Below are 25636 nucleotides of genomic sequence, written 5' to 3'. Positions count from 1 at the left end.
CTTGACCCAGAATAGTCTGATTGTGTAATAAAATATTTTCTATAAACAGTGTAGTTTGTGGCTTTTGCATTTGAGATAGCATAAAATATTTTAGACAAAGTGTTCTTTCAGTGAAATTTATAATTTTTCTACTACTAATTACCAAATGCCAGAATTAATTTTTCTCAGATGATTATTCCTCTAACATAGTTGACAATCCCAGGCATTTAACTCATTCATTAAAATGCAATATGATTTCTCCAATGGTTTTCTTGACTAGTAATGACATGCATTATCATGCATCACTAATTTCCATGAAGAACAATGAGATACTATTTTATTGGCATTTACATTTACAGGACTTTACTAACTGCATGCTTGTGAAGAAAAGGACAAAAGAACCCAAGGCAAATTAACCTCAGTTTTTTTTTTCTTATGATTAAACAACATGGTATATTAGTATTTGATGTTAGAGTTGCTACTGGATATTTTTATTATTGTGTAGTTTTCAATTAATAATTGGAATAAATATATGGCTAGAAAGGACAATAGTTAAATTATTAAAAATAAATATATGATGATAATTATGAGTAAACTTGGAACTAAAAATTTTTAAATATTTCAAATTCCAATTTTAAAGAAAATATTTGGATGAAATGTTCCAAAGCCTTTCCTTTCAAGTTTTGCATTTGCATTTGTTTTTATTACTTTCTCCAGTTATGAAGCGTTTTTTAATTTGAAGACAAATCAGTTAACTTACTGAACTATCTATAGGCATGTCTCCTTTTAATGCACTTTCACCTTATTGTACTTCATAGATATTTTATTTTTTACAAATTGACAACTTGGGGCAACCCTGTGTCAAGCAAGTCGATCAGCGCCATTTTTCCAACATTTGCTCACTTTGTGTCTCTGTCGTATTTTGGTAATTCTTGCAATATTTCAAGCATTTTCATTATTAGGTGATCAGTGATCTTTGATGTTACTGTTGTAATTGTTTGGGAGCACCACAAACTATGCCCACAGAAGAGTGGGAATCTAATTGATAAATGTGCATTCTGATTGGTCCACTGACCAGCCATTCCCTCTTTCTTTCCCTCTCTTTGGACCTCCCTATTCCCTGAGACACAACAATATTGAAATTAGGTAATTAATTACCCTATAATGGCCTCTAAGTGCTCAAGTGAAAGGAAGAGTCACATGTCTCTCACTTTAAATCAAAATCTAGAAGTGATTAAGCTTAGTGTAGAAGGCAGGTCCAAAGCTGAGACAAGCTGAAAGGTATGCCTCTTGAGCTAGATAGTTAGCCAAGGTGTGAATGCAAAGGAAAAATTTTTGAAGGAAATTAAAAGTGCTACTCCAGTGATATGATAAGAAAGCAAAAAGCTTTGTTGCTGATACGGAGAACATTTTAGTGATCTGGATAGAAGGTCAAACGACATTCCTTTAACATTCCCTTAAACCAAAGCCTAATCCCAAGCAAAGAGCCTGACTCTCTTCAATCCTATGAAGGCTGAGAGGTGAGGAAGCTGCAGAAGAGATGTTTGAAGCTCCCGGAGGTTGGTTCCTGAAGTTTAGGGAAAGAAGCTGTCTCCATAACAATCCAAGCGCTGGTATAGAAGCTGTAGTGTTATCCAGAAGATCTAGCTAAGACAGTTATGGATGACTTGGAGGGGTCCAAGACTTTGCTGGAGGAAGTAACCGCAAATATGGTGGAAAGAGCAAGAGATCTAGAGTTAGAAGTGGAGCCTGACAATGTGACTGAACAACTATCCCCCAGATAACAAACAGCTGTGATATCATGATAACACTGACGGTGAGGAGGAACTGCTTGTGGATGAGCACAGGTGTCTTAGGATGCAATCTACTCCTGGTGAAAATGCTGTGAAGACTGTTGAAATGATAACAAAGTATAATATACAAACTTAATTGACAAAGCAGTGGCAGAGTCTCAGAGGATTGACTCCACTTGGAAGTAGTTCTACTGCAGGTGAAATGCTATCAAACAGCATTAAAATGTTACAGAGAAATCCTTAGTGCAAGGAAGAGTCAACTGATGTGGCAAGCTTCCTTGTCTTATTTTAAGAAATTGCCATGGTCACCCCAACTTCAGCAACCACCACCCTGATCTGTCAGCAGCCCTCAGTATCCTCCACCAGCAAGATTATGACTCCCTGAAAGCTCAGATGATGGTTAGCATTTTTCAGCAAGAAAGTATTTTTAAACTAAGGTATATATGTTTTTAGACATAATGTTATATACTTAGTAGGCTGTAGTATGGTGTAAACATAAATTTTATATGCACTGGGAACCCCCCCATTTGACTTGCTTTGTTGCGGTAATTTGGAACCAAACCTACAATATCTCCAAAGTATGCCTGAGCTATATATGCTTTTTTGTGGTAAAGGTTAAATGTTTTATGGTACTATTTTCCAGTGTTTACATTAGTATTCACTAAAATCGCAATTACTTTTTGATAAAGATTAATTCCTGATTTGAGCCACTAAAACAAAAGAATTCAAGCTTTCCTCAGGTTTGTCTAGAAAAATCATCTTCAGGGGCATCTGGGTGGCTCGGTCAGTTAAGCGTCAGACTGTTGTTTTGCCTCAGGTCATGATCTTGGGGTCATGGGATTGAGCTCCGCCTTCAGTGCAGAGTCTGCATGGGATTCTCTCTCTTACCCTCTCCCTCCTGCTCTGTCCCTTTCCCCATCCCTCTCTCGTGCTTGTGCACTCTCTCACTAAAGTAAATAAATAAAATCTTTTTAAAAAGCCATCTTCAGTTTTATAAAATAAAAATGTAGAATTAATACAGTAGTCAGAGTTTATATCTAATGGACAATATGTCAAAATGTCCCCATATGCTCTTTGACTAAAACACTTACTTATTCAGTTGGAAAATTATTAATTGATATGCACATATTTCATCCATTAAGGTGAGCTTTACTCAAAATGATATGACCTCTCTTTAAAATGACAGCTTCTCATCGCGAAGACATGTTATTTTCACCCTGATTGTATGAAGCAACAGTGACACGCAGGGACTGATTAGCTTAAATCACAGATGTGTTTGCCTTAGGAAAGTACCAGTAGCCTAGTTTTGCCCATAAAGATGATAGCCAGAATTCACATAATTTCCAGTCCAAAGCCACAACTGTCCCAATTCCAGTATTTCATTAATTAAATTGGAACATAGTAAAGAGGAAAGGAAGATTGAGCCTGCAAACATTTAATGTCTATATGCTTTTATCTAAGGCTAAAAATATTCTCTATATTACTAGGGATTTGCTCTCACTAGGCTAACATCAGTTAGGCAACTCGTTTATTTAGCACTTGAAAAATTCATTTGCATCAGTCATCAACACATGGATGCATAATGAGGGTGGGTATTTTTCAGAAAGAGAACACACATTTGATTTGACATTTTCTTGTTGAACTTGAGGCAGCCAGCTTCCCTGGCTTTCTTCCATCTTTTCATCCCACCAAACTTTTCCTCCTACTCATCAAATAATCACAGCATTCTTCACCATAAAACATAGGCAGATGGGTTCCTGTGTCATTATTTGTAATCCGATTGAAAAGATCTGTTTTTGCTTCTCCTGGCCCTCATTCCATAGTTCTCTAAAATCAACATTCAGCTCCTTAAATTCACAATTTTTCTTTTTTCTTAACAAAGAAATGAAACTTACCAATAGCATTTTTTTGCAACCTTTTCATGTACTTTCTAGTCATGCATAATCTGTGAATGAGAGTTATTCATATAAAATGTTGGAAACTTTTTCCTCAATTCAATAACAGTAGCACACTTTGAAAATGCAAAGTACCAAATAAGTATTATCTAATAACAATTTAATTGAAGTCATCCACCCTTTGCAGTAAATGTAAATGCTTCATTATTTAAGCATGCATTTAAGGACCATTATCATGGGTTCTATTTATTCATTATCATTTATTCTGAATTAGCTCATAATTGGATTATTTCTCATTTTCTTTTAATAATTCCTTGAAGCAATATCTAAAAAGCACTAAGTGTTAAGAGGTCATTCCTCTAGAGTGGCTGTTGGAATTTCTTGGAATGATTGTCCTGGGTTTCCAGGTTACATTTTTCTTTCCCTATTAGGATGCCGCAAATTCTCTGTTGAACAAGGGAAGGATATATATTATGTCTTTAAATTGCCCAATCAGTACTTTGTACCCATATCCTTGAATTTTTTTAACCTATAAAGAACTATATAAATCTAATGTGTGAAAAAACTAAAAGAGCAAGCCCCACTGATGACATATGAAATATGGAAAAGTATAGTGAGAATAAGTATCAGTTTACATACTGAGGTCTGAAACAATATTTTGCAAAAAGGCATTTTTCCATTCTACAAATTCATATCCTGGAGAAAGTAAGGATGTTTTCAAAACTCATGGCAGTTGATTAGACATAGTTAAATCTTTGCATAAGGAGTATGAGCGTCTGAATTTTTAGCTTTATTAAAGTGAAATTTCATATTCTATATTTAGTAAACTCTCCAACCTGATGTAATCACAAATTATAGAAATATCTCAGCAGGAGAAGGGGAGGGAAGGGTGGCAATTACATGAGAGAACCGGTTTCCCAGCTCTTTCACTTGTCCTCTTCATCCTCAATCCATCATCTTGTTTCTATCTTGCCAACCCATTCATAAACATACTTTGAAAAGAGTGCCTTATAGGAAAGTCAAACTTTCTAGAGACAGGCAACAAAAAGACTGAAATTTATCAGTATGTGATTTTTCACCAAAGGACAAATACCCATTCACTGTCTTTCAATCAGATAAACAGGTAGAAAAATCTCTGCTTCAGAGAGTTTATATTCTAAAAACAACTTGACACAAGCTATTTCTGATAGATAAGTGATAAAAAAAATGAGGCACGAATGTTATAAAGATTTCTACTCAACTGATCCTTCTTTGAAAGGATTATTATCTAGCACCATGTAGTAAAAAATTCATCATAGTGGGGATTAGGAAATTGTACTGATTTGGGCTCTGGCTTGATTGGGTGTGACCTTGGTTATGTTATCGAACATTTCTGGGCCTCAAATTTACTGTCTGAAGAAAACAAAATTGATTGAACAATCTCTAATTCACATTATTCTGTATTAGTTCACATGAAGAAAATGTCTTTTCTTTTTCTTTAAGAAAAATGTCCTTTTTAGGGCGCCTGGGTGGCTCAGTCGTTAAGCGGCTGCCTTCGGCTCAGGTCATGATCCCAGGGTCCTGGGATCGAGTCCCGCATCGGGCTCCCTGCTCCGCAGGAAACCTGCTTCTCCCTCTCCCACTCCCCCTGCTTGTGTTCCTGCTCTCGCTATCTCTCTCTCTGTCAAATAAATAAAATCTTTAAAAAAAAAAAAAAGAAAAGAAAAAGAAAAATGTCCTTTTTAGTGACCAGTGTTTTCAGTTTTAACATGATGCATTTAATGTTAATACATTTAATGTCTCATTTTCTGTCATATCTTTTGAATTTCTGTCTGGTGCTTTAGATCCTCATATATATGTCTATATATCTCCAATACATATATATGTACGTTTATTTGTTTACAAAATGAACAACATTGATTTTTTTTCACATGGCAAAGCACTTTTCATGAATATCTAATTCCCGTAGCAGTCTCTGAGGTATTAATATAATTGTACTCACTTTCCAGGTAAAGACTTGGAGACACAGTGAGATTCAGTAGCTAACCCACAGTCACACTGACAGTAAGTGGGGAACTAAGATCCAAGCCCAGACTGTCCAACTCTAGGGCCACTCTGCTGTATCACCTTCCCGTATTACTGGCTTCATACTGCTACTCTCTACAGTTTTCAAGTGCTTCTCTTTCTAGGCAGATTGATTTCTTTCTTTTCAAACAGAATCCTATGTGCTTGTTGCTGGCTGCATCTTTCCATCTTGTCCTCCACCTTGACTGACACAGAGTTTCAGGCGGCCTTTGTATCAATGGATCAGAGTTAATATCTGAGAAGAATCCTATGCATCATCATGGGTATAAGATAATGGCTCCCAAACTTAAAGCCTTGACTGTTCTGAGCACCTGTACTGTGCCATAGATTCCTCAGCTAAAATCTAATTTCCCCCAAATTTGCAATGCCCTTGTATTATCTTACAGATAAATATACCACCAAGTGTCTCCAAGCAGGAGGAATTCTAGATTACTCCCTCTACCTCATCACCTGTACCCAGTCTTTGCAACCTGATATTTTTGCTTTCTTCCTGTCTCTCAATTCCCATTCCTCCCCTCCATTCTCATAGTCATTGCCCTAAATCATTACCACTTCTTGTCTGGATTATCACAATAGCCTTATCTGCTTCCTATATATCCTGCCGTGCCCTATTCCAGTTCATCCAGCATAAATCTGGCACAGTTATCTTCAAAAAAGATTAATCCTTCAGTTTTTCTAAAGTCCTTCAGATTTTCAGCAAAAAATCAAAACTCTGTATCATAACTTCTAAGGCTTTTTTTGACCTCCCTTTCTACCTCTCTCATCTCTTCTCCTGATATCCTTCACCTCAGATGAGGTTCAGTCACTCTCCCCATATCTCCCAGCTCTGCTCTGTGTTCCTCCACTAGAACTAATAAGTGGGATCATATTCCCTCATGCTTAGAGCCCCAATACCTAAGCAGTTTAATATAGTACTTAAACACTCAGACTTTGAAATTATACAGACTTGCTTTGAATTGCTCACGCACCACTTACTAGCTAATTTGGGTGAAGTTGAATAAGTAATGTGACCTTCCTGAGTCTTAATTTCTTCATCTGTAAAATGGGCATAATAAAGCTTATCCCACAGAATTGTTAGGAGAATTAAATAAGATAATTAGTGTAAAGCCCTTATTATGATGCTTGGAATATAGTAATTGCTTAATGAATGTTGATACTACAACTAATGCAGCGCATAAAATCAAAAGAATGAAACAATAATGAAATTTTTAAATGAATAAAAATTAGTGAATAAATGAACACAATATATGGAATTAAATCTATGGAGGAGAGGTAAATGCTCTGGTTCAATGATGGAGAGGTTCAGGATGAGGTTAAGTAAATAAGCATTTCAGATTTGTCAACTTTCTGCTTAAAATTTGTATCATAGTTATTACTATTTTAATACAAAAAAAAAAACAATCAAAAGCTTATTGTTGGTCAGTCTTTCATTTTATATTTCCACTGCCATGTTCTTCTTGTCACTTGACAAGTACTTTTTTTACTACTTCCAAAATTGTAGTCTTTGTACATCTTTAATGAATCAGAATCAGCACAATGTTCTTTCTATTGAGAGAGCCATATGAGGTTCCTGGCCTAGAGGGGCACAGATGAAGGAAAGCTAGTGTCAGCACATTTAGGGCACATCAGAGAACAATTGAGCAGTGTGCAGAGTCTGTGCAATTGCTCTCTCTCATTAGATGCTTCTTAAATATTTGCATGCTTGCCAGTAGCAAAGATAGCAAACCTCAAGTAATTGATTGGGAACAAAATTTTTATTGTCCCCTCATAGTTCTATAAAAACTGTTATTTTATGGGTTATTCTTTTTTTTTCTGAATGGCTTTCCACTTAAAACCCTTGGTCAAGAGTCAATGTCTATAGTCAGTATGTGGAGTCCTTAGCAGATGGAATGACAAGGATTAACAGGCATTTCTGTAGGTGATAAAGTGTACACAGCAAGGTAATAGTAGCTAACATATTCAAACTCTTTATAATTTACCCTGTGATTCCCATATGTGATCTCACTTGGGCTGTTTTCTCATATATGATCTCATATGGGGAGGGGAAGTATTTTTATTAACTCTCCTTTATACTTGAAAAAAAGGGTAATAGAGGACCTGTTAGTTGGTCAAATTCACTTGTTACTAAGTGGTATTATTAGGGTCATTTATAGTGAATCACATACCCTTCCCCACTCACGTCCAAATCATTTCAGAGGCTGATTTTATAATGCATCTATAAATTGAAGAGGCAAGAAATATTTACTACCATTGGGAGAACAGAAATATGGCTGATGTGCTTCACTATAGGCAATTTAAGACATTTATGGAAGTGTGTACCGTGGGGGTGATGGGGTTCATCTAAATAGTTACTACTTGGAGAAGGTGGGAGGCAAGAAAATTAGGTAGAAAAAAGTAACTACAGTAAAAACTTTCTCTCTTTCTCTTGCTTTATCCACCATTTTAACTGGCCACAACCACAGTGTTAACTGACTTGTTGGTGAGATTTTTGAACTTGACCTGGGATCTGTTTTACATGCTCTTACATTAGTTCCCATCCAGAGGAGAAGAGTCTCCTAGAGCAAACAACCTTCACTTCAAAATCATGTATGTAATTATAAATGCCTTTAAATGCTTATCATTATTCCTAGCTTTTTATCCTATGTCCTCTATCATTATTTTAAAATCTCCATTGGGACAATCTCAAAGTCTCTCCTATATCCAAGTGTCATTATTTTCTGAAGTCTTGGCATGAATAGTTGTGGTTCTCTGAATTCTTCACATCTTCTTTTTCACTTCAGTGATGTATTCAATAAATACTTTTGAGTACTTACAAAGCACTAGAGGCACAAAATGAATGCATAATATTCCCTGACCTCACCTTTGGTTGAGAGAAATATCAATGTTGTTTCTAAAATAAGGAAGGTAAGTATCTAATAGTTGTGTCAATCCAGATCATTGCTGACTCCTTCTAAGGAAACTTGAGTGTCTCTGTCCACTAGAAACGGGAATTTCCTCTGGCTAGCAAGATCACACCTGATGTTGAAAAAGCCTTGGTACTCCCTATGCCTACACTCCACCTACCAACAGACTGCAGAAATCAATTCACTTGGAAACCCTGTGGTAAATGTAATCCACTAGGATTCATATTATTGTTATCTCTGGTCACCACCCAGTATATAAACCCCTCCAGTCATCTGCTGTTTTCTGCATTCTCACCTTTAGAATATTTTAGGCTTCCTGCCTCTGATCTATCCTTAAGTTACTCCTCTATGCACTGTCTCCCAGACCTGATCTCTATAGTCTACTCTGAAACTCTCTAATCATAGTTAAAAAGTTTTCCTATCTTCTTGCAACTGATGGCCTTAATTGAAACTGGGAATTTGCTTATGAAAATCTTCTCCCATTTAAGTGGGAAAATCTATGATCAGGAAGGAGGTGTTCACAAGAGTTTGTGTGGATTTATGACTTACCTACAAGAATTCTCAAAAACAGTTGTTTGTTTTACTGTTGCTTTTAGAAGCCATGAGGTGAAAGTTCCCCAGATGCGTTCCCACAGTCTTGAAGTCTATCAGTGGTAAGGACCTGACACTTGGCTAGATCTTCAAGTATCAGAGTACCTGAGAAAATAAGAACATAAGAATAAACCACTTAGTCAGGTTCAAGCTGTTTTATACAATCAAGTTTTGTTTCTCTGACCAAGGATGTATCCATCCTGCCTTATAATCAATCACCTCAATTAAAAAAATATATTTCAAATAGCCTTGTCTAGTACTACAATGTATTTTTTTCTTTTGTCAGTGAACTTTTCTATATTTTTTTAAACTTTATTTTTTTTTCTTTGTAATCTATTTTTCACTTCTACCTCTTAAAGTAGAGTTTGGAATGTTTGCTTTCTGGTGGGTAAAGTGCTACAAGAAATTCTGTGTTATTTTGTATAATTGAGTAATGGTTACAGAAAAAGTCAAATACACACACATTCAAGAAATAAGGGCATGATATAATATAGCTAGTCATAATGCTGTTCTAAGCCTAATTCATACTTTTTTGGGATGACTCAGAAGACAATTGAAGATCACACAGAAACCTCAGGGACAACACGGCTTATTGTGATAAACATGCAGAAGTGTTAGTTAACAGAGTTTTCAGATTCTCTGAGAAATTTGCTTTAAGTTTAAATGTAAAACAATATGTTAATGTAAAGTGCTTTATAAATAGAATTATATGTGCTATTCCTGAGAAAACGATAGAAGTGAAGGTCTCAAGGTCACTTTCTTGAACTCCAGAAACTTCTTGCAAAGAGTAAATCACTAATCTATTTTCTAGATTTCATTATCTTCTTTCAAAATCATATTCATATTTTTGCCTATGCCAGTAATACTTTCTAAATCCACCTCCTCCGTGCCAACAAGACACAACACTGAAGTATAAAGATATGGGCAATTGAAGTCACAATCCTGAGAATGAAGTCCTCTTACTAGCTTTTGACCAAGGACAACTTAAAAACAATTTTGTAAATATTTCTTAGTTTTAGTTTCCTAATCTGTAAAATGGAGATAATTTTTAGCACATTAGGTTCTTGTAAGAAGCAAATGAGACAATTTGGGTAAAGCATTTAGAACTGTTCCCAACACATACTTTATGCTCAGCAAATGCTTTCTATTAACAACTATCACTTTTTTTCTTTAAAATTAGTAGTTCATAGGTGAGGTCCTATTATTTTAAGCTTTAGTGAAGACCTCTTTGCTAACTTGAAATGGACCATTTTCTAATGGTTGTTTTTCCATACAGAAGAGGCCTAATCCCCTTAATCTGTGCTTATCACTGATGTCATTGTGCCTGCGGCATCTGGCCACTGAGACATGATGAAATATTGTGGAGGCAGAGGGAAAAGTCAGTATTGTTCTAGCCTCTCAGTCTACAGGTTTGCTCTCATAGTGAAGCGAAGTCAGCTTTTCTAGATCTTCCTTTGAATTTTCCTACTCCTGCTCTTGGGCTGTGTGGAATGTATAATCATTCTCATCATTGGACAAATCTTCTGATTTAAAATAGCCATTGTATTTCACATACAGCTTCTCTTTTCCATTTCAACATGCCCAGTTCCTACAATCTTTCCTAATGACTGTTTTCCTAAACACTTATCATTCTGGTCACTATCCTTTGTTCATAGTGTCTTACAGTGTTTTGGAGCAGAATGTACTATTCTAGATATCGAAAAGAATTATAGGATTTGCCTTTTGTGGACACTATGTTTCCATTAATGCAGCCTAAGATTGTATTCATTTTGGAAAAGCCTTGCTATCCTGTTAGCTACTGGGCTTGAACTCCATGACTATAGTTGAGGTTTTTTTTTTTTTTTTTAATTGGAACAACTTGTTCTTTTTTTTTTTCTTTTGTTTTGTTTTTTTTATTATGTTATGTTAATCACCATACATCATTAGTTTTTGATGTAGTGTTCCATGATTCATTGTTTGCATATAACACCCAGTGCTCCATGCAGAACGTGCCCTCTTTAATACCCATCACCAGGCTAACCCATCCCCCCACCCCCCTCCCCTCTACAACCTTCCATTTGTTTCTCAGAGTCCATAGTCTCTCATGGTTTCTCTCCCCCTCCAACATCACCCCTTCATTTTTCCCTTCCTGTTATCTTCTTCTTCTTCCTTTTTTTAAACATAATGTATTATTTGTTTCAGAGGTATAGGTCTGTGATTCAACAGTCTTACACAATTCACAGCGCTCACCATAGCACATACCCTCCCGATGTCTATCACCCAGCCACCCCATCCCTCCCTCCCCCCACCACTCCAGCAACCCTCAGTTTGTTCCCTGAGATTAAGAATTTCTCATATCAGTGAGATCATACGATACATGTCTTTCTCTGATTGACTTCAGCCACAGCAACTTCTTCCTAGAAACATCGCCAAAGGCAAGGGAAGGGCAAAAATGAACTATTGGGACTTCATCAAGATAAAAAGCTTTTGCACAGCAAAAGAAACAGTCCACAAAACCAAAAGACAACCAACAGAATGGGAGAAGATATTGGCAAATGACATATCAGATAAAGGGCTAGTATCCAAAATCTATTAAGAACTTATTAAACTCAACACCCAAAGAACAAATGATCCAACCAAGAAATGACTGGCAGAAGACATGAACAGACATTTTCCAAAGAAGACATCCAAATGGCCAACAGACACATGAAAAAGTGCTCAACATCGCTCGGCATCTCCGAGATAAAATTATCTCCATTTTACAGATTAGGAAACTAAAACTAAGAAATATTTACAAAATTGTTTTTAAGTTGTCCTTGGTCAAAAGCTAGTAAGGGAAATCCAAATCAAAACCTCAATGAGATACACCTCACACCAGTTGGAATGGCTAAAATTAACAAGTCAGGAAACGACAGATGTTGGCGGGGATGTGGAGAAAGGGGAACACTCCTGAGCTGTTGGTGGGAATGCAAGCTGGTGCAACCACTTTGGAAAACAGTATGGAAGTTCCTCAAAAGTTGAAAATAGAACTACCATTTGATCCAGCAATTGCCCTACTGGGTATTTACCCCAAAATTACAAATGTAGGGATCCGAAGGGGTATGTGCCCCCTGATGTTTATAGCAGCAATGTCCACAATAGCCAAACTGTGGAAAGAGCCAAGATGTCCATTGACAGATGAATGGATAAAGAAGATGTGGTATATATATAATGGAATATTATGCAGCCATCAAAAGGAATGAGATCTTGCCATTTCCAACAACATGGATGGAACTGGAGGATCTTTTGCTGAGCGAAATAAGTCAATCAGAGAAAGACGTGTATCATATGACCTCACTGATATGAGGAATTCTTAATCTCAGGGAACAAACTGAGGGTTGCTGGAGTGGTGGGAGGTGGGAGGGAGGGGGTGACTGGGTGACAGACACTGGGTAGGGTATGTGCTATGGTGAGCGCTGTGAATTGTGCAAGACTGTTGAATCACAGATCTGTACCTCTGAAACAAATAATGCAAAAATGTTAAGAAAAAAAAAGAAGATAGCAGGAGGGGAAGAATGAAGGGGGGAAATCGGAGGGGGAGACGAACCATGAGAGACGATGAACTCTGAGAAACAAACTGAGGGTTCTAGAGGGGAGGGGGTGGGGGGATGGGTTAGCCTGGTGATGGGTATTAAAGAGGGCACGTTCTGCATGGAGCACTGGGTGTTATGCACAAACAATGAATCATGGAACACTACATCAAAAACTAATGATGTAATGTATGGTGATTAACATAACAATAAAAAATTTAAAGTAAAAAAAATTTAAAGAGGAAAAAAGAAGATGTGGTATATATATATATATATAGTGATAGTGTGTATATATATATATATATATATATACACACACACACAATGGACTATTATGCAGCCATCAAAAGGAATGAAATCTTGCCATTTGCAACAACGTGGATGGAACTGGAGGGTATTATGCTGAGCGAAGTGGAACAACTTGTTCTTACAAAAAGTTGTTGGTTTCCTCATCTTATAATTGTGCTGATGTCTTTTGAATCAAATTCTAGGACTTCATATTTTTATCTGCCAAATTTTGTGTTATGTTTCATCTCATTGCTCCATTATATTGAAAATTGTATATCATTATTATAATATATATTAGTATTTGATCTTGGCATTATGGCATCTGAAAACTTGATAAATATACCTTAATATACAATATATAATGATGACAACCCTCTTGATAAAGAAGTAGTTTGAGACAAAGTCTAATACACAAGTGGTTGACATGCTGGACACCTCTATTCAGGTTGTAAATTGATAATCAATACACATTAGTCACTAGCATTATTTTATCTCTCTCTTCATTGATGATTACTCTAATTGGGTGATTTATTGAATGAATCTGCTGATTCCTTCATCATTCTGTGAGGGACAGTAGTTCCCCCTTATCTGTGGTTTTGCTTTCCAGGGTTTCAGTTATCCACAGTCAACTGTGGTCAGGAAGCAGATGATCCTCCTTCTAACATATGGTCAGAAGGTCAACAGTAGTCTAACACTTCATCACAATGTCCACGCCATTCACCTCAATTCACCTCCTCACATAGGCATTTTATCACCTCACATCATCACAAAAATAAGGGTGAGTACAGCACAATAAGGTATTTCAAAAGAGAGAGAGATCATATTCACATAATTTTTATTACCATCAATTTTTTAAAGATTTTTTATTTTTTTATTTGACAGAGAGAGAGAGCACGCACAAGAGCAGGGTGAGGGGCAAAGGGAGAAGCGGGGCTTGATCCCAGGACCCTGGGACTATGACCTGAGCCAAAGGCAGACGCTTAACTGACTGAGCCAACCAGGCACCCCTATTACAGTCCATTTTTATGGTTCTTCTATTTTATTATTAGTTATTGCTATTAATCTTTACATTCCTGGTTTATAAATTAAATTTTATCATAGGTATGTACATATAGGCAAAAAATAGTATATATAGTTTTGGTACTATCTGTGGTTTCAGGTGTCCCTGGAGGATTGTGGAATGTATCTTCCACAGATAAGGAAGGACTACTATAAATCATTAGGACTGGAATGCCAGACTCACTTAAAGCATGTATATATTCTCTAGCTATTTCCACATCTCTCCTCAGCATCAAAGTTTTGTTCTGTGTGGGCATACACACACACTTCTTACTTATATAAGATTGAAATAATGCGATATAAAATATTTATCTTATTCTAGTCTTTTTTAGCATTTTTGAAAGTCATGAAATAATGTAGAATATGAACTTTAATGGCTACATGATTTTCCATAAAATAGATTCAGCATAATTTATGTAATAAATTCCTAGATTAAGTATATATCCAAATTTTGGCTATTATGACTAATTTTATGACAAAAATAATTACAGCCAAATAATTCTCAACACTTCTGGTAATTTCTTCTGGATAAATGCCTAGAAGAGATTAATTAAACAGTCATAAATTTACATATATATACAGCTACATCCATATTTATAGTTCTTTTAAGAAAGGATATATTTTTATTTTAGAAAATATGTAAAACACTAAGAAAGATTGAGAAGTTAAAAAAGTTATTGCCCACGACTCAGAAAAAAGTTATCAATTTAGTATGTATGCATATATTTCATGTATTTTGATATACCTACTTAAAATATAAAAAGGGAGTTATACTGCATATGCTATCTTTTAGAATTTTTTGGAATCAAAAATAAGTAATAATCATTATTCCTTATCATTATTAGCTTTCTACAATACAATTTTAATATCTATACAGTGTTCCTTTGCATGGATTTAATCTTAAAAAAGAAATTTCTTTTTATGGGTTAGTTAGGTCACTTCTGTGTTCTTTGGTATATAGACTGTGATGAAAATTCTTGATAGTAATCTTTGTATACATTCACAGTGATCTTCTTAGGATAAAATCTTAAAGGTAGAATTGCTTGTCAAAGAATATACACAATTCTAAAGCTTTTTATGGAGGTTTTTCATTTGTTCCTTGGAAAATGTACACAAATTTTCCCTCCTAGCAGTATAAAATCACATTTTTGGGGCACCTGGGTGGCTCAGTCAGTTAAGCGTCTCCCTTAGGCTCAGGTCATGATACCAGTGTCCCGGGATCTAGTCAGGCATCAGCTCCTTGCTCAGCAGGGAGCCTGTTTCTCCCTCTGCCTGCCACTCCCCTTGCTTGTGCTTGCATCCTCGCGCTCTCTCTCTTTCCCTCTGGCAAATAAAAAAAAAATCTCTATAAAAATAAATAAATACATTCAATTTAGTTAACATATAGTGTATTATTAGTTTCAGGGGTAGAATTTAGTGATTCATCAGTTGCATATAACACCCAGTGCTCATCACAAGTGCCCTCCTTAATGCCCTTCACCCAATTACCCCGTCCCCCCACCCACCTCCTCTCCAGCAACCCTCAGTTTGTTTCCTGTAGTTAAGATAGCAGGAGGGGAAGAATGAAGGGGGCGGAAATAGGAAGAGGAGATGAACCATGAGAGAGGGTTCTAGTGGGGAGGGGGTGGGGGGAGGAGTTAGCCTGGTGATGGGTATTAAGGAGGGCATGTTCTGCGTGGAGCACTGGGTGTTATATGCAAACAATGAATCATGGAACACTACATCAAAAACTAATGATGTAATGTATGGTGATTAACAGAACATGATAATAATAAAAAAAAGAAGATAGCAGGAGGGGAAGAATGAAGGGGGGAAATCGGAGGGGGAGATGAACCATGAGAGAGGATGGACTCTGAAAAACAAACTGAGGGTTCTAGAGGGGAGGTGGGTGGGAGGATGGGTTAGCCTGGTGATGGGTATTAAGGAGGGCACGTTCTGCGTGGAGCACTGGGTGTTACACGCAAACAATGAATCATGGAACACTACATCAAAACTAATGATGTAATGTATGGTGATTAACATAACATAATAATAAAAAAATAAATAAAAGTAAAAAAAAAGAGTCTCTTATGGTTTGCCTTCCTCTCTATTTTTATCTTACTTTGTTTTTCCTTCCCTCCCCTCATGTTCATCTGTTTTGTTTCTTAATTTCCACATATGAGTGAAATCATATGGCATTTGTCTTTCTCTAATTTATTTCGCTTAACATAATATCCTCCAGTTCCATCCACGTCATTGCAAACACCAAGATTTCATTCTTTTAGATGGCTGAGTAATATTCCATTGTGTGTGTGTGTGTGTGTGTGTGTGTGTGTATATGTATGTGTGTATATATATATATATATATATATATATATATATATACACACCACATCTTCTTTATCCATTCATCAGCTGATGGACGTCTGGGCTCTTTCCATATTTTGGCCTCTGGACATTGCTGCTACAAGCGTTGGGCGTGCATGTGCCCCTTCAAATCACTATTTTTGTATCCTTTGGGTAAATACCTAGAAGTGCAATTGCTAGGTCTTAGGGTAGTTCTATTTTTAACTTTTTAAGGAACTTCCATACTGTTCCAGAGTGGCTGCACCAGTTTGCATTCCCACCAACAGTGTAAGAGGGTTCCCCTTTCTCTGCATCCTCGCCAACATCTGTCATTTCCTGAGTTGTTAATTTTAGCCATCCTGACTGGTATGAGGTGGTATCTCATTGTGGTTTTGATTTATATTTACCTGATGCCCAGTGATGTTGAGCATTTTTTCATGTCTGTTAGCCATCTATATGTCTTCTTTGGAGAAATGTCTGTTAATGTCTTCTGCCCGTTTCTTGACTGGATTTTTTGGTTTGGGGTGTGGAGTTTGATAAGTTCTTTATAGATTTTTGGATACTAGCCCTTTATCTGATAGTCATTTACAAATATCTTTTCACATTCCGTAGGTTGTCTTTTAGTTTTGTTGACTGTGTCCTTTGCTGTGCAAAAAGCTTTTTGTCCTGATAAAGTCCCAATAGATGAGTTTTGCTTTTGTTTCCCTTGCCTCTGAAGACGTGCCTAGCTATTGTCAACTAAGACAAATAATATCAGTTGGGGCGGGTGCCTGGGTGGCTCAGTTGGTTAAGTGACTGCTTTCGGCTCAGGTCATGATCCTGGAGTCCCAGGATCGAGTCCTGCATCGGGCTCCCTGCTCGGTGGAGAGCCTGCTTCTCCCTCTCCCTCTGCCTGCCTCTCTGCCTGCTTGTGCTCTCTCTCTCTATCTCTGTCAAATAAATAAATAAAATCTTTAAAAAAAAAAGAATATCAGTTGGGGCAAACAAACATGCTGAAAAGTCTGGCAAGAAAAGCTGCAAAGTGATATTATGAATGGATAAGCAAGCTTGTAGAGTTGTGATCTAAATATGAGCTTCAGTACATAATTTTATTAATTAACTTGTGATCAGACCTCCAGAGGAAAACATTTTTTCTCTTGTATGAATCTTCAGTGACACTGGACATGCATTAACTATATTGCCTTGTAATTTATAAATTAATATAAAATTCTAGTGCTTCCATATTAGAGATGAAAGAAAGCAGTTATAAGGAAATGAAAATTAATAAAACTTCTAAAAACCTGAGAAACATAATGGCCTATCAAAGTGAATGAGATTAACATTTATAGGTAGGACATGAATGCAAATTCTAAGAAACATTTGTGTGTTTTTTACTTGCTAAAGACATATTCCAACTTTAATGCTGAACATATCATCCATACTTATCTTTAAAAGATAAATACTCAAAAATATTTAAAAATAAACTCTAAGTACTATAAGATCAAGTATTGAAGTTATATAAATTGTGGGCCAGTGCACACTCAACATGCTTCAACTACAGCATTTAACTTTGAGATATTATTTTTTAAATTCACAAAATTTCTATGGGTTGCTTATGGGTATTTATTTACCCAAGATTTTTGGAAATGGAGTTAATTTCATATTATAAATAAGAAAGTCTTCTTTCTTAGATACAAAAGTCTTTCAGTTAATGCCAAAACCCACATAATTGTTTTGACATCCAATTTACTCTACAGGTTTTTGATGAATATTTGTTGAGATCGCTCAGCTTTAATTTACTCTGCTCTCTTCGAATATAATCCAACTTATTTTTTAACCCCATTTGGAAAGATTTCCTTAGGCCGATAGAAACATTTTTAAATCAAGCTGGAGATGCATAGGAAAGGAAGTATGTATTCTGCCAAATCATTCATTGCAGAATACTTGAGTTACAACCAGCACCTAAGCAAACAAGGCTGGCATGCAGGAACGTAGTTTCTGAAGATGGATAAGACCCCAAGAAACTGACTTGTATTTCCTATTTAATTCATTTGACTAAGATTGGGTTTGATGAAAGCTAAGCACTCTAAATTTTGGATATCACATCTCTCCAAAAATCAGTGGCTTAAGAAAAAAAGCATTTATTAGGTCACAAATCTGTAGGTTAGTGTTCGCTTCGGCAGCACATATACAAATCTGTAGGTTAGCTGGGAGGATTTTCTGGTCTTGACTAGTGCTTAGGTTCTCCCACATGTTTGGGGTGGACTGGATTTGGGGTGATCTTGAATAGCCTTGACTGGGATACTTCATCTCTTTTACATGTGTCCCATCTTCCAGCAAACTAGCCTTAGCATGTCCTTCTCATGGATGGCAGGGAACAAGAGAACAAACCCAATTTGGCAACTGATTTTCAAGCCTGTTTGAGCAAGACCCTTGCCTGACCCCAGAGTCAAAGTAGAAGGACCCTACAAGGCTATTTGGCAAAGGGCAAGGACTTAGTAAAGGGTGAAGAATTTGAGCCATTTTGCAATTTACAGCTGTGATTGTTTTAGGATCATATTCACCATAGCGAAATATGTGTATATGCACACTCTACTGCTTCCAGAGGGTAGAAGTACTTCAAAGGTGTTAAAACCTCACAGGGGAATACAGAGTTAAAGCTGTACTACCCTATGGCACCATGTCCCATAAACATTGCACTCAAATACTCAAAGCTCATATTGTTGACTACTAATAGGAAAGACGTCATTTGGGAACATTATTCTGATACTAAGTTCTGCTGAAACTTAATGCAATTCATATTTTTCTAGATTCATCTCTTAGGAGAAATAAAGAAAACACAATTAAATGTTGAATTATCGCTCTCAAGTAACCCATTTGTGAAGGATAATGATCTCACCTAGAAGATAAAATTTTCATGTGATTAGGTTCTTCAGTCTATGAAGCATTATCAAACACCTGAGAGTAATATGTAAAAGACCTTCTTTCACTTCCTTGGGCTAATTAAGAAGAATGTTGTCTCTAGGGAGTCTTCACGTACAGATCCTCCACAAGTGCCTCAACTCCGGTGTTTTCAGTTACAAGTAGTGACTCATAGCTGCTGGGTTTTGTTCCAAATCATGCAGTTTATTTTCAAGATGTAGTATGAATTTTTTTTTGTTAGGCTCCATTTGCAAGTAAACACCCTCATTATTTAGCTCATAAATTGTGCAACACAACTGCAAACACTTTTTAATATTTCCATTTTCTTCTATCCCCTGAAAAGTCTATGTTAAAAGTTCCACTTATGAAAAAGTTCCACTTATGATTTGCCATCATGTGCGTTTTAACAAGTTTCTCCCAATTTTATAGTCTTGTGATAAATACTCTGTTTCATGAAATTCTAAATTTTCTTCAATTCAATTTAGTAATCTCACTATAAGTAAAAACACTGTGAGATATCTAATTAATAATAATAGTGAAGATTTATTGGGCACTTTTCATGACTTGGGTGTATATCTATATACATCTGTCTAATTCTGTATACAATGTAATTTTTGCAACAGTTCTAAACCAGGATATTATATTTGTCAGGAAATTGAAGCTCGGAGCAAGCAGATTTCCTAGAGATCACTTCTTATATGTGAAGCAGAAGATGGTGCTTATTTTGTGATTGTGCTTATTCTGGGAACCCCTTCCTGCATTGTAGTCAGGAAGTTGCCTTGAGGTAGAAAACCAGGAGTATTGTAGAACTCCGTTCCTTCATTACCCTTTTTATCTGGTATCACAGTCTCGCGCTACCTCTTGTCCAATATCTGAAAACTGCTGTTTTATATAATATTTTCAGCTGTTTGTTTACCACAAGAAAATAAGTCTAGCACCAGTTACTTGGAAGCAGAATTCCTCTAGAATGTTCTTTATAGCTGCCCAACTTTTCCAAGAAGAAGGAAGATGTAAAGGAACTTGAAAGGGCTCACCCACAGTATCCCCCATGGCTTTCCACTCTGATCTTGAAAACCATCTGTTGGGTCACCATTGTCTAAACATCTCACAGTCTCTGGGACAGTCTCACCAGCATTCCAGTCTTAGAGAATTCTAGTCCGGGTCTTATACACAGGATGGTTTGGGGGCAGTTATTCTTTATCCTGCCTGTTAAATGCCTCCATACTACTGTACTTGAGAATTTTGCTTTCTTCTCCATCTTTAGTTGTGAATCTCAGGTCATCAGATTATACCAGCTCTTAGTCATCATTCTGAACCATCTGTTCTGAGATAAAGGTGGGTTTTGTTAATCTGTTAATGTAGACATCCCTTCATCTCAGGGATTTTTGTTGAAATTGTATATTCAAATTCTTTTTCTGATCAATTGCTTGGATTCTCTCTTAAGAGCTCCAGTTATCTTCATATTAGTTCATTTTTGCCTTGCCTCAATATCTATGATTTTCTTGCAAATTGCTTTAATTGCTTAGTCTTTTTGTCTGCAGTCACTGTAATTATCTCAAGTCATTCTTCTATGTTATTATCTCAGTTTTAAGGCATATCTATTCTGTACTTTCTTTTTTTTTACTTCTGTAATAGTCTTATTTTGACCCTCATATCATTTAATTGATTCTGTCATTTCTTGTTTTGATCTCATTCTGTTGTTTTATCATCTTGTGTTTGAGGTATTTTATGTATTAAATCCTCATTCTTACTCATTTCTCCTATGCTATAAAACACTAGTAGGAACATTTTCTCTGTTTTGGAGCTAACATCTTTTTCAAAATTTTTCTGTCTCGTATGTTGTATCTCTTTTTGGGAAGGGTGGTTTAGTGTTTTTGGATGCCTGTGAGACCATTTCTTTGAATCTCACTGGATCTAAACAGTTCATTTCTCCTAAAATATTGTGAATGACTTCTTCATTCTCCTTTCCATCTCTGATCCTGACAGGTCTATGTTTCTAGCCAAGTTGCTTTTGGGGGCTTCGGGTATTTTGCTCTGTTTACTTTTCTCTTGCTTGTTTAGGAGACATCGGCCAGAGAGCTTCATGCAGTCTTTGTTGGGGAGAAAGGGCTCTTTTGAGAATTTCGTTACTCCTGTATCAATGTTTCCTTTACCTGGTAAAGACCAGGAGTGCTACTTCCACAGACGTGTTGATAGGAGTTTGGAGAAGCAGGGGGTATATACACCTCAGAATTTTAGATCATTTTTTTCAATTTATGAAGGATACCTGGAGTCTATGTGTTGTTCACTAAGAGCTATTTTCGCTTACTCACTTTACTACTCTCCATCGTCCAAGATAAAAAATAAAATAATAAAATAAAATAAATAAAATAAAATAAAATTGGTAGTATTTGTAAGTTTAAATTCTGTAGTAACAAAGTGTCTATTTTTCCTGATGATCTAAAGTATTTCCCATTATTATGTCATTAGATTTATGCCATATTTATTGCCAAGGAGTTTAATGTAGTAGCTCTCCTCAGCCTAATTTTTTGGTATAAGCATCTACTCCCAATCTGCATAGCATGATTTCATGACTCTTATTACTTTATTTTAGTGTCAGTGGTTCTATGTACTTTTGCTTTTGACTGTAATCCAACTCACATTCTTTTTGGAATTAGATAAAATATGTAATCTAAAAACAAAATCACTTCTTCGGAAACAAGATGACATACTGGAAATCCCTGTTATAACAACAGCTTTTATGCCAACTGTCAAAATATTTTCCCCCATCGGGCGCCTGGGTGGCTCAGCCATTAAGCGTCTGCCTTCAGCTCAGGTCATGATCCCGGGGTCCCGGGATCGAGCCCCGCATGAGTCTCCCTGTTCCGCGGGAAGCCTGCTTCTCCCTCTCCCACTCCCCCTGCTTGTGTTCCCTCTCTCACTGTGTCTCTCTCTGTCAAAAAATAAATAAAATCTTAAAAAAATATATTTTCCTCATCATCAAAAAGGGGTTCAAATATTTTCATTCTCTGGCTTTTTAAAGCTAAATGTGATTAAAGCAAAAATTAAATTAAAATATAACACGTTAGTTTTATTCAGCCAAGTGGTCACTATCTTATAGAATTTTTCAAATAGAAATTTATTTGACAAATGAGGACCCATTAATGTGTATTTTAAGGTTATTTGCTCTTGCCATTATGCCCTTGGTCTACATGGAGAGATAGTATAATGAATAGCTCTGTCAAAATAAGTTAAAGGGATGTCATTGGAGATGAAATCTACTTTATCAACCTGACATGTCTTCATGAAAATCCAAGGTAGAAAGTTTACTCGAGTCATAATATCTAGAAAAAGTATACCTACCCCTGAGAATAGCATTATTATTTTAATCCTAAGGGTTGGTACTCACAGGTATTGGGAATTGAAGTATATTTTCCCCTTTTTGGTTTGGCTATTCAGAAACTCCAAACAACCTTGTGACTTGTTTCTACTAACTGTATGGGATCTTATGCCATGGATTTCAGGCATTTATCTTCCTCTGGCTCTATTTCCTCTCTCAATTCTCATTTTTCCTGCTTTAATTTTCTTATTTACTTTTTCATTTGAAAGCTGTAATACTCATAAAATATTTGGAGTTGTATTAAGCATAATAAATTTAATTAAATATTTAACCATTCATTCCATCACTGGCAAACTGTATTTAGATATGCAATAATTGAATGAATATAATTACAAAGTCACTTTACTCAAAGTAAAACTTCAATATATGTATATTAATCTCAGCCCCATTTAGGATACCAAAAAAAGGAAACATCTTAATATACAACAATAAAGGAATTGTTAAATATATTATTGTTTATATATATGATTTCTTCCAAATAATATTAAATAAAGGCAGATGTTCATTGCAAAACATTATTAAAATAATGGGATGCAAAACAATATTACATTTTCCAATATGATCCTAATTTAGTTGATATAACATGAATAGAAAATGTCTTTAAACACATATATCAAATGTTAAATGTTACTTATGAGTGTTGATTATAGGTGATTTGTATTTTGTCTTGTGTCTGTAGTTTTCATACATTCTACAATGAGTATGCATTACTTTTATTAAGAGAAACATACACTATTTTAAGTTAACTTTTAATTTTCAGCTTACTGCCATAATATTAACATGTATTTTATGTAGAGATATAGCACTATTATTTTGTTAATCCAAGATGTTGACCTAAATCCTACTTCCACTGACACCTTGTTAAGCTGACTAAAGGATACCAAGATCTTACATTCTGAAGAAATTGTGTTTTTCTTCTAAAATTATCCAGAGATGGTCTCCTTTTTAATATAATTATTGATTTTTTATCATAAAGGTGAACATCTAAAGTGTCAAAGTCAATAGGTATAGGTATTCAAAATGACCACTTGTACCTAGAAATTTTCTCTAACTTGTAAAATAAGTAAAGTTGACAGAAATGTCAATGATAAAGACTTCCTCTTTCATAAACCAGACTTATTCTGCAGCATGCCAATTCTAAAGGAATTGAACTTTTCTACATTATTGAATTTTGCATTTGTACTCCACTTCAGTGGCTTTTATATGCTGAAAAAGTAGTGCGGAAAATCTGGTAGTGCAAGATACACCATGATTAGAATGTTGCCATTTTCTTCCATGCATAATTATGCTGCTTCCATTTTCATATTATTCTCTATTGACAGAGTATCATTCCCCACATGTTGAGAACATATAGAGTGTATTTTATTTCAACGGAGATAAAAACAAGAGATAGACTGAAATTGCTCATGTTGAGTTATGAGTGACTTTTTCTCCTCAACAAAATGCATGCTATTTTAGTGCAGCCTCCAGGTCATCGAACACTGGGTAATTTCTTTTTTTTTTCCTTTGGTCTTAATCTTTTTTTCACAATAAAAAATTCCCTCTTCAGTGTTGGGATAAATGTGCTTTCTTCCCTCCCCTTTCTTGTCTAGTCTACATTCATAGCCAAAATTGTTGCTTTAGGGAGACTTTGTTTTAGCTGTGTGTGTGTGTGTGTGTGTGTGCATGCGGGTGCGCACGCGCATGTGCCCACATCAGAAAAAAGAGGATGGAAAAATTCTAACCAAAACATATGTTGTTATATCTAATTATTTTAATATTTTCAATAGTATAAGTCAACATTTTAAAAAAGATTTCTTCTTTAATTTATAATATTAAGTTGCTCAACATTCCCTGACAGAGTCAGTGTCTTTGAACTTCCAATAACACACAGTGAGAAGAATTCTTTTAGCTAGCATTTTTTGGCACTAGGACTTAGTGACAGCTATAGATGGTATTACTTAGTTATTAGTTTTCTCTCCTTTGCTTGTTATCAAAAGTGTTGTTTAATTTCCATAATAATTACCATGAGATTGTTCAGCTTTTTTTCCCAGAGAGGATTTTATTTCGTTAAAATGTATACCAAAGGGGCACCTGGGTGGCTCAGTCATTAAGCGTCTGCCTTCGGCTCAGGTCATGATCTCAGGGTCCTGGGATCAGCCCTGCATTGGGCTCCCTGCTCCGCGAGAAGCCTGCTTCTCCCTCTCCCACTCTTCCTGCTTGTGTTCCCTCTCTTGCTATGTCTCTCTCTGTCAAATAACTAAATAAAATCTTTAAAAAATAAAATAAAATATATACCAAAAATAGGTTATCCTCTGAAGTTTTGTGCAAACTTCTGAAAATGAAAACATTTGTTCAGCTGAGATTTGGCTTGCATTTTTTCTGGAGTGACTGATACAAAACATACATAAATGTGAGGGAATTTTAATATCCTTGGACTTTCTCATGCACTTGAAACACTGCTTCTAGTCTCAGTCATTTTGTTTCTTAAGATTCATTTAAGGATTTGGGTTTTGCTTCTAATATGTTTTAAACATAGAAAGAAGAAGCTTAGTGTGTTTGAAAGAAGGTCATTTTGTGTTTATGGACTATAAACTACTGCTCTTACAATTACACCAACATTACCCCCAAACATTAATGCTCCTGGCCCAAAAATAGGCTTTCAAAGATCATATTACCTTGCGTTTCTCTTTGGCACATAGATTCTTAAATAAATTGCCTTTTCTTTAAATGAATTCTCAAATGCCCACAAATAGAGGAAAATCCATCTTATTTCACCCATTTAAAAAAAAAAAAGAACACTTAATAGTGCTCATTTCTCTTTTGTTTTCCTTTGCATCAAGGCTCTTCAAGAAGTTCTTCTACTCACCATCTCTGATTTCTTTCCTTTTATTCTTTCTGAACCATTCCCACTAGCTTTTATCTCCAATAC

General features: G+C 35.8%; 1 long non-coding RNA gene across 2 annotated transcripts in view; it reads right to left on the bottom strand.

Annotated features, from left to right (window-relative positions):
- Positions 1–25636, bottom strand: part of LOC141373816 (uncharacterized) — a 61891-nt gene that overhangs the window by 9558 nt on the left and 26697 nt on the right. The window contains exons 3-4 of one of the 2 annotated variants that reach the window (XR_012380138.1): positions 9184–9330; positions 3668–3717 (exon numbers count right to left, since the gene is read on the bottom strand). This is a non-coding gene — a long non-coding RNA (uncharacterized lncRNA). The remainder of the gene's footprint in view (positions 1–3667; positions 3718–9183; positions 9331–25636) is intronic. The other variant, XR_012380139.1, reaches the window with a different exon arrangement.

This window comes from Callorhinus ursinus, unplaced genomic scaffold (assembly GCF_003265705.2).
Source record: "Callorhinus ursinus isolate GAN/ISIS: 27379988/994484 unplaced genomic scaffold, GSC_fseal_2.0 scaffold12, whole genome shotgun sequence".
Taxonomy (NCBI): Eukaryota; Metazoa; Chordata; class Mammalia; order Carnivora; family Otariidae; genus Callorhinus; species Callorhinus ursinus.
The sequence above is the reverse complement of the archived record's forward strand: the minus strand, read 5'-3'. Positions and strand labels throughout refer to the sequence as shown.